This window comes from Miniopterus natalensis, chromosome 11 (genome assembly GCF_054644295.1).
Source record: "Miniopterus natalensis isolate mMinNat1 chromosome 11, mMinNat1.hap1, whole genome shotgun sequence".
Classification (NCBI taxonomy): Eukaryota; Metazoa; Chordata; class Mammalia; order Chiroptera; family Miniopteridae; genus Miniopterus; species Miniopterus natalensis.
In genome coordinates this window covers 34,760,236-34,770,339 of record NC_142091.1, presented here as the reverse complement: position 1 = coordinate 34,770,339, position 10,104 = coordinate 34,760,236, and the positions used below count along the sequence as shown (strand labels likewise).

At 46.7% G+C, this 10,104-nt stretch overlaps 1 pseudogene; it reads right to left on the bottom strand.

The window, feature by feature from the left end:
• Positions 1–204: 204 nt before the first annotated feature.
• LOC107543667 (F-box only protein 34 pseudogene) lies at positions 205–8,597 on the bottom strand (annotated as a pseudogene).
• Positions 8,598–10,104: the final 1,507 nt, after the last annotated feature.

Here is a 10,104-nt window from a genome sequence, read left to right as displayed (position 1 = left end):
GAGGCGCCACTATAGAACAATGAGACCAGTTTTCTTGTATAGCTTGTAAATTAAAAAAATGCCCAGGCAATGGCAGTGCTGAAGGAATAGGTGCAGATTCTTCTAGGCTGATGGCTCTGAGAGACAACACTCACTTGAACGGTATGCTTGGGTGCTGTTTTGCAGTGTTAAAAACCAGCCATTTGGTAGCTTCTTGCATAGACTTTAGTGTTCCTCTTCAGTTTCAGTCCCTTTTGCTTCCTTAGGGATTGCACAGTTAAAGCCCTGGCAAGCAGGGACCCAGTGATTGTCATGAAGCCCCAGCTTACAGCCAAGGAGGTCTTTTGAGAGCGGTGGCAGCACATCCAGTATCCCGGCCCGTAGGGCGATGCCTGGCAATAGGGCTTGAGGTGCCACTGGCACAGGGCCATATCCCCTTTCACATACTTCTTCTTGCACTGCTTAAAAGGATCCTCCCTATAGCATGGATCTCGTCCCAGTGACAATCCGCCTGCCTGATGGTGTAGCATTCAATGCTAAACTAGAAATAGCAGCAGGTACATTTAAGAGCCATTAAACTCTTGGTGGGAAGAAACCTGAAGATTTTCACCATAACGTGGTGGAGCAGGAAAGCCAAGTACTGCTTAGGCTTCAAAAGCTGCTGGATTTTAAGCCTGGTCTCCAGAAACTCATGAGACACCTGCTTCTAACTGGAGGCCTCAAGCTCTGGTACTGAACTTTCCATGGGAGAGGCTGGCACTGGGACCAATGAATCAGCTGAAACACTTTTTTCTGCAGGTGCATGGCCACCCTCAGCAGCATCTTCAAGCTGGCTGGCCTCTGAAGACGCTTCTGTTGTGCCCTCATTCAACTGGGGACAGTCCAACTGGTGCTGAGCAGGCGGCAGATAGAAAAACAACCTCCCTGGAAGTGGATCTTCACGGGACTTTGCACCAGAAGGCTGGTCTCTCTCCTTGGACACAGTGATGCTAATGCACACAGATCCCTTTCTTCTCTGATCAGGATCTTGTGGCACAAGCTCTCTACTCACGCAATCCACAGCATCTCTGGGCAACTCAATGGCTTGAGTTGGAGGAAAAGGTGGCTCAGGTTCCTCTGTCATTTCTGCATCATACCTATTGCTATTTTGACAGCAGTTTGATGATCTGGTTCTAATGCTGCACGACCCATGTGGAAACCCATGCCTGCTGGCAATGAGGGGCAGCCCCGAGGAGCCCCACCCGAGGCCTGCTTCTCCTTAAGAGAACAATGGTCAGCTCTTGCTGGGCCACAGTCCACAGGTACAGACCCCACAGGATTCACCTGAGTGTCAGGTGCCTCAAAGGCACCTTTGTTGGTTCTGCCTTCATCAGCCCGAGTGCCATTTGCAAGCAACACCTGCTTTCCACAGAAGCTGTTCTTCTTCGAGGGGCTCCCAGGCTCCCCTGGCTCTGCTGCATCAGGCACTCAGACTCCAGTTGGGCTACCATGTCGAGTACATGGACTGGCTCGCTCTGGGATTCACTGACCTCAGGATTTCCCCTTTCCTGGGTTCTTCACAAGCTCCCAGGGCAGGAAGGGGCTCAGAGGCTGGGGGCATACCTCTGGATTGCCCAGAAACCTTCACCATGGCAGGTGAGTTAGTGAAGTTTTTTGCACCACTGGCTACAGGAGCAGCACTGGCTCTTTCCTCCAGGAAGGCAACCGTCTGTGTGACTGACAGAGGCCTGCAAGCACAGACGTCATCCCCACTGTCACTCGTGTAATGCACAGGACAGTGCTCAATGCCACACACAAAAGGCTCAGGCTCATAGCACCTGCTGTTGACTCCCCTCGTCCTGTCTAACTGTATCGTGGTTTCTTGGAGATCCCCTGATTTTTCCATCTTTTAGTAGTTCTCCCACTAATATCCCAGGAGTTTTTCATTTTCGTAGCTCCTGTCCTATCGCTACACTGGTGGGCTGTAATGAATGCGATGTTGCTCTTGGTACTTCCCGGGTTCACCACGGCCCGGGTAGCAAGCGGCCCTCCCGTCCTTGGCCCTGGTGAGCTGTCACAGACGCTGCCTTCTTCTTGGTTTTAACATTCCAGCTGCTCTCCACGGGACTCTTCCCGCTCATACTGCAGGGGACATTTGGAAAAAGGACCCCAAAAGGCTTCCGAGGTGATGCTTTCCCAGGACAGGTGGAAGGAAAGACACCGGATTTCATGTAGGCGGCTTTGCATTTTTGGTCACTTAGAGCCTCTCAGTGGCCCATGGGAGTTTGGGGAGTTTCCTTGATGATTTCCAGAGGCTGCACTTTCTTCTGCAGTTTCCAACATGGTTGTTGGTACACACAGAGGCTCTTACAAGCCTAGGGCAGGGAAGGATTCGGGGCTCCCAGCCAAGCCTCCTGCTGGAGGTGGTCAGTAATGGAAGGGACTAGCTTCTCTTCTGGTCTGATCTCCTATAAAATGCTATCGAACAACTTTCAATTCAAATCCACTGCGATTCCTCACGACAGGAGAGAGAATGTCCTTTTTCTCCTCTCCCAACCACCTTGCATGCCTGGAAACAGACCCCTGAGGTCACAGCCACATGGACCCACTGACCTATGACTTCAGCCGAACTGAGGCCCGCTCGCAGTTGACTTGTGCCAGCCCGGAGGCGAAAGGAGCTTCCAAGCCTCTGTCCTGCCAGGCCCCTAGAAAGGTAAGGGCAGGGCCAGCTCATCTGTTCTGGGACAGGAAGGACAGAGTGGCCAAGCCCAAGTGGGTGCAACCGTACAGGGTGACCCCCACCCAGGTCCTGACTTCCAAACTGGATGCTGGGCCTGGAGATGGGAGAGCTGGTCTGGTGCTTCCTCACGGCCCATCCATCAGCCCAGACCCTGCAACTGCCCAACCCTCGGTGGCCCATGTGGGCACCCAGTGCCTGGTTCCTGAGAGGGTGGCGGCTGGCCTGGGGCCTGGGATGGGGTGCCGGCTGCCGGGCCCCTGCTTCAGAGGCGGCAGCGCGGTTCTCTCTGGACCTGCGGGCAACCCCCGCCCCCTTGATGTTTTAAATAACCTGAGACATAACATGAACTCGATAAAGAGTAAATGCTACTGATATCATGAGTATGACTCCTCCTCCTATCATCATTATTAATCGGACTCAACATCCATGGAGCACCGACTGGGGGCCAGGCCCTATGGTGGGGAGCCGGAGATGAGAGATGAAAGTCAATGTCCTTCCCCTTCAGGAGCTCAAAGTTAACCGAGAGGAGAAAGCTCCATGTGCTCCATGAGCCACAAGACAAGATAGTATAAATCATAGCTCTCCCAAGCTTTCAAGGCTCAACCCAAATCCTATCTCCTTCATGAAACCTTTCCAGATCCCCCTATTAGAAATTAATCTCCTGACTCCCGTGTCCCCAGGGCCTTTGGCTTGTTCCTTTCCTGCAGCACTTACCACTGTTTACCTTGTATTAGAGTGATTTATGCACATGCCAGTCTCTCCCACTAGAATGTGAGCTCCTGAGGACAGAAATATTTATGAAGGGCCTTTTGATGACTTTGGTTATAGTATGAAGGACCAACATAACAGCATCAATAATCTACTTCACATTTTAAAGTGATTTGATGACAAAATAATTTAAATGGAATATAATTTTTAAACTATCCTCACATTTTTATTCTCATAGCCATTGTCTCTTGTTTGTGTCCATTTGACAGATGCCTTGTAGGAGGCAGAGAGCTTGCCATGACCTGTACAAGGTCAGAGAACTAATGAACAGCAGGGCTAAACCCAGAACCTGGCCCATTTGTACTCAGGAGTCTAAGGCTAGCACTATGGCTGTGTTGCATATCCCCAGCCCCATTAAATCATCCCTACCTAGCAACTCCACGTTCTGCTGTGCACAAGTAGTTTGGCTTCCTTGTCGTGAGTGTGGTTTAGTAAGTTCCCTCCCTGTTTAGACATAAAATGAAGCCAGATGAAACCAATTGCATCTTTTAACTGCCTTTCCAGACTGATTGTAACTCCTGCCCTGATGATTTTCAGGTTGGCAGAGCCTGATCTCTAGCAATTTCCTCAACAAAACTATGTGTCTTTGGAGTGATTAGGGTTGGGCATGCTTGCACACTGATCTTTCCACAATTCCGCCCTGGGACTTCTCAAGGCCTTGCTACAACATTGAGAGAGAGGCTCAATTATCTGCTATTGACAGATGAGGACCTTGAGGCTTGGAGAGACAGAGTGACTTACGTGCCCAAGGCCACACACAGCCAGGGTTCAAACCCATGTCTGTCCCGATGCTAAAGACTTTCCATTATGCCCACACTGGATTCCTTCTCTAATTGGGAGGGACTAGGAAAACAGGGCTGACTCTCCTACCTCCAGCTGGCCAACTTTATTTGTAAGATACTAATTAGAGGAGTGATTTTCTGGGAGAATTAGTCAAACTCATTAGACAATGACCATGACCCAAAGAATCGCTTTTGAGATGGGTGCATGCTGATATAAGGCTGAATGTGATTTTTTTTTCCTCTCCAAGTTTGTAATTTGAACATAAACTGGAAGAACTCGCCACTGTGACTTTCCACTACAATACTTCTTCCTGGAGACACAACTGACTAATGGGAAGACTGACTAAAACCCTCACCCTTCCACCTCGTGCCTTTGCTACCTGCTGTGTCCACTTTGAATGTCCTATCTCTACACCTATAACTAGGCTTCCTCCCCTCCTTCAAGATCCCAGTGGATTGGACACATGGACTGGCTGAATTTGTACTTTGGCAAGACCAGCCTTCATGCAATAAACAGTCAGGGAAGAGTCAAAAGCAAAGGATAACCAATAATGGGAGGCCAGGTAGGAAAGTTGCTGAGAGGCAGATTTGGTTAAGAAAACTGAAGTCCCTTTGTTGGGCAGTGGGGAGCCATGGAGCAGAGGGCTGGGTCACATGATATGACTACTGTTTAGAGAAGGTAAATCTAGGAGGCGAAAGTAAAGGTGAATAGTCTATATACAAGGTATTGAGGGCCTGAGCCAGGGAAGCGGCTGTGGACTGGAGAGGAGGGAAAGATGAAATATATTTTGGATGGAATAAACTGGAGTTCTTTTCCCAGCGGAATCTCGATAAAAGGTGGCACAGCATAGAAGAGAGGATCTGGACTATGGAATTAGGCAGTCTGGGTTTTGAATCTCAGCTCAGCCACCTGCAGGCATGTGACCTTGGATGAGTCATATAAACTCACTGAGATTCACTTTCTTCACCTATTAAATGGTAAATTACTAACCACTCATAGACTTTTGTGAGAATGGATAGAAACAACAAATGTAGAGAGCTAGTCACTGTAGGTGAACAGTTAGTGTTCATCATCTAGGGGGCGTGAAAGAGCATCCAGGCTAAGACCTGGGCTAGAGGTGTCCCACTTCTGCCCCTTGTCAGCTGCTTGATTTGACCTTCGGCAAATGACTGGACACTTAGTTAAATGAGAGAAATGTATGTGAACTGATTAGCTTGTAATGAGCACATAGGAAGCACTCAGGTAAAGAGGAGTTATTATCAGCATTATCAGTGTCTGATGGACACTGCTTGTTAGCTGAACCAACTTCTATTCACACCCCATTCTCTTTCCTCTCATATTGTAGATTCTATAAAAACTAAACACCCTCATGCCCAGCCTCCTTTGCAGCCATGAGTGGCCAGATAACACAGCTCTGGCCAATAAGACATGAGCCATGTCTGCTGGGGGGTTCTGGGGATGCTTTTACTTCCATGATAAAAGGAAGAGACCCACTCAGTGTGGCCCAACTTCCTTCTGCCTTTGATTTCTGCCTTAAATTTAGGCATAATGCCTGATGCTGAGATAGCTAATTCATAACCATGAAGAAAAGGCCAAGAGATTAAAAAAGAGGCCAACCAGCTCAACACTGGGGAGCTACACCAGTGCCAACAGCCATCTATTTGTCCAGAGTTCTTGGAAAATAACCTCTTATGTTTAAGTCATTATATTCAGGTTCCCTGTGTACTTGTAGCCAAATGTAGGCCTAACTGATTGAAGAGTGATGTCAAGACAGCAGACAAAAGTCACTAGGTGGTATTGACCAGCAACAGTGCAGCTAAAGGAAACTATTCCATGTTCTCCATACAGACTCTGTATTTTCCTCCTTCTGTGCTTTTTCTTACAGGGATCGCTGCTTTAACGGGAATCTTCGCTCTCTGCTCTGCCCCTCCAACCCCCATCTCTGCATGCATAAATCTCCCAAGGCTCAGCCTGGTGCCACCCCATCCACGAAGCATCTCCATCCCTCCAAGTAGAATGAATCTCCCCTCTTTAAAGTTCCTGTTTAATCACTAAAAGTTCTTATGTTTTAAATCATATCTTCAAATGATTATGTAGTTTGATATAGGTGTTCATATCTTACCTCCTTTGATAGAAACTAAGCTCCTTTGCATACATTATTTCTAAATGAGAGTGTGCATGAAAAGTGAATGGCACAATCTTACACAAAATATCAGGTATTATTATTTTGTACTTCCAAAGCTTGGTTTATTTGTTCAATAAATATGTACTAAGACTGGCGAATCTCAGAGGGAAGGTGGGGTGGGGGAGTGGGTGGGGAGAGATTAATCAAAGAATTTATATGCATATATGCATAACCCATGGAAACACACAATAGTGTGGTGAAGGCCTGGCTGGGGGAAGGGATGCCGGGTAGAGGGGATCAGCGGGGGGGAAAAAAGAGGACGTCTGTAATACTTTCAACAATAAAGATAAATTAAAACAAAAATATGTACTAGGACTCTATGTGAACCATTAATAGCATCTGCTCTGATGATAAGCAGTTTGGGCTCCATCAGACAGCTTACTCACTTTCTTCATCTTTTAAATAGAGATAATGTAGCCACAGCAGTATTATGGGGAATACCTGAGTTAATGTATGTAAAATGTATAAAATAATAACTTGCATGCAGCAAACACTCAGGGAATATTATTATTATTTACCAGGTCATCTATTTGTCTTAAGGTATACAGCTAACATGTTCCCTATTATATAGTAGGTCTTCAACAAATATTGAATGAATGATTTGTGTATGTGTACCTCTGAAATGTTTAAAAATCTCCAAATGAAACTAATTTAAATTCATATATACTTAAGTACATTAATGCTCATGAATAATTCACATGAAGAAATACGTGTTTTTAAATTGATTTTCTTTGGAGATTACATTGAGAATTTCACAACAGCTCTTGAAGTAATTGGAGAAGCACAACCAAATACCACAAAGCCAGAAAGAGGAATGACTTAGGTCATTAGGAAATTCATTCACTTTTAAATTCAACAACTGTCTACACTCTCCCTGCTCCAGTTCAGCACCTGCAGAGGCTCTCACCACCTGGGTCTCCAGAGTGAAAGTTGATCCTCAACTCTGGCCCACAGGGACCCCCTCAGTCTGAGCCCAACACACAGCATCAGCTTTGTTTCCTTTTTAACCTCTTGCCAAGAGTCTGGGCTTTGCAACCAGAATGCCTGGGTTCAAGATCTTGTTTTACTGTTTGCTAAGTGTGCACTCCCTCTGGGCCTTAGTCCACCATGTACAAAATGGAATGACAGAGTTTCCTTCGTATTGAGTTATTGTGAAACTTAACTGGGTTCATCCAAGGGAAGTGCTTAGCACAATGCTGTGAATGCTCAGTAGTTCTGACTCGTCTTATCCCAGTCCCCCAACTGGCCGGCCTCACTGCATTATTCTCTGGGCTCCTTTCTCCCTCCACAACTTTGCACCTGCTCTTTTCTTGTCCTTCACTGGATAAAGTTCTATTGATTCATCGAGACTCATTGCACATGGCACACTAGTGAGGCATGTGATGTGACATGATCATGCATTCCCAGAGTTTATAACCACTGTGGCGAAACAAACACGCAAACAATAGCACTAACACCACCACCAGATGTTGTTATGAGTGAACCACTTAAGGGACCCCTTTCCCAAGTACCCACAGATCTGCCAGTGAGGGATATTTGACATGTCTTTCTAGCTACCACTTGATCTAAGTGAGGACCAGTTAACAGCCTGGGAAGAGATTCCTATTCCCCTAAATTGAGGTGGAAGAGCAGATCTTGGCTGAGTCAGGGAGGGGACTAATATTTGTTGAGTTCCTATAATGTGTTGGCACTGCACGAGTGCCTCATGTGTCCTTGTGTTTAATCTTTACTACAACCCTCGTAAGTAGAAAGTGTACATTCATTTTACACAGGAGGCAATGGAGGCACAGAGAGGGCGTCTGGCTTCCTGCATTTACACAGCTATGAATATTGGCCCTGGGAATTGAATTCAGATGTCTCTGCCAACAGAGTCTTGCATTTCCCTAGGTTTTGTTGGAGAGGAGACTGAGCAGTGCAGGGTTACAGGAGTGGAGAGAGAACAGAAGAGTCAGGGCAGGCAGAGAAGCCACATTTTCTACGCTTGCCAATCTTATTAAGTGCTGATCCTGACTAAAATCCTGCCAGGTGTTCATTAATAACAGAGAAAATTACATCTGCGTACGCTCATCTCACTTGCAGAATGGGAATTGCTGGGCCATGATCACACAGACGTGTTTCACTTGGAAACCAAGACCTTGGATCATCATATTCTTTTGAACGCATGCGGCATTGCTCCCGGGATGCTGGAAAGCCAGCTGAGGACCAGCCCTTCCGAAGCTGGAAGCTGGCTTCTAACACACCCGCTGTCAGACTTCAGGCAAGCGATTTGACCTCTCTGAGCCCTTAGTTGCCTCATCTGAAAATGGGATTATTGGCAATATCAACTCAGAAAACAATGAGGAGACAATATTAAATGAGGCATGAGTAGGGTGGATATGTAATATATTGGTCAAACAGGGACACTGTGTGTGTGTGTGGGGGGGTGTCTGCAAAAAATTATCCTGGGACAATAGGTATAAACTGGTACCGTCTTGAGCAAACTGGATTGTATGGCCACACCAGGGATGATGCATAGAAGTGTCTAGCACAGTGGCTCACATCTCGTAAACACTTGTAAATGCTCTTTCCTGTATCTTAAGGGGAGTATTAAGTATTTAGCACAATTCCCAAATTAAGCTGCATTGTGCCATTTAAAAATTTCTGAACACGTTAGACTTGCAGGCAGAGAAAGCTCAGCCAGGGTCCTATTAGTCATCAGATATTCACGCTCTCAAGTCTGACAGAGCAGTGAACATGTACAGACTCCTCGCAACATCCTAGCAGACTTCTCAGGGTAGTCAGGAGACGACGACTTGAGAGGGATTGTTCAAAGGGAAGAGGAAGGAAGGTATGTGCTGTAATCTGTTTAAAAACAAACAGAAAACATACCAGCTTCAGATCAGAAGATGGGAAGGGGCGTGCTAACTAACAGAAGGAACAAGTTAGAACAGTGCGTTTATTCACCGATATCTGCTAAGGAGTGAGGGTGGGAGGCCAGAATATTCCAGCAAGATGAGGCATCTTAGCAGCTGCTGAACATAGTCTGAGGAAATAGCAAGAGATAAAGGTAGAAATCCTAGGGTTCTGTGTTTCTGACAAACTGTATTCTTTTGTTTGTTTGTTTTTCAATTGTTTTTCAGAGAGAGTGAAAGGGAGAGAGGGAGAGAGAGAGAGAGAGAAATATCGATGTGTGAGAGAGACACATCGATTGGTCGCCTCCCGGCCAGGGCCGGGGATCGAGCCTGCAACCGAGGTACATGCCCTTGGCTGAAATCGAACCTGGGACCCTTCAGTCCGCAGGCCGAAGCTCCAGCCACTGAGCCAAACTGGCCAGGGCCAAACTGTATTCTTAATAAATGTTGGTTTCTTTCCTTTTGCTTCCTTTGTAGTAAGGATTTGTAAAATAATCTGAGAAGCTGATTTATAGTTTACACCCATAGCCTGTTAGCTGTTGGATGGAGTAGAAGTTGCTGATCACTAATGCCTGCTTGATCATCAACCTCCCTTCCTCCCTCCCGCCCACCCTACTTCCCAACTTCTCCCCTTCCTTCCACACTATTTCTTGAGGCAGGAACTGAGGATGTGGTGGTAAACAGCAGAGGCTCCTCTTCGTCAGGGAAGACAGACACTGAGCAAATAACTAACTACAACCATAGTAACTGCCCTGAGATCAGAGTCTGCTTCTCACCTC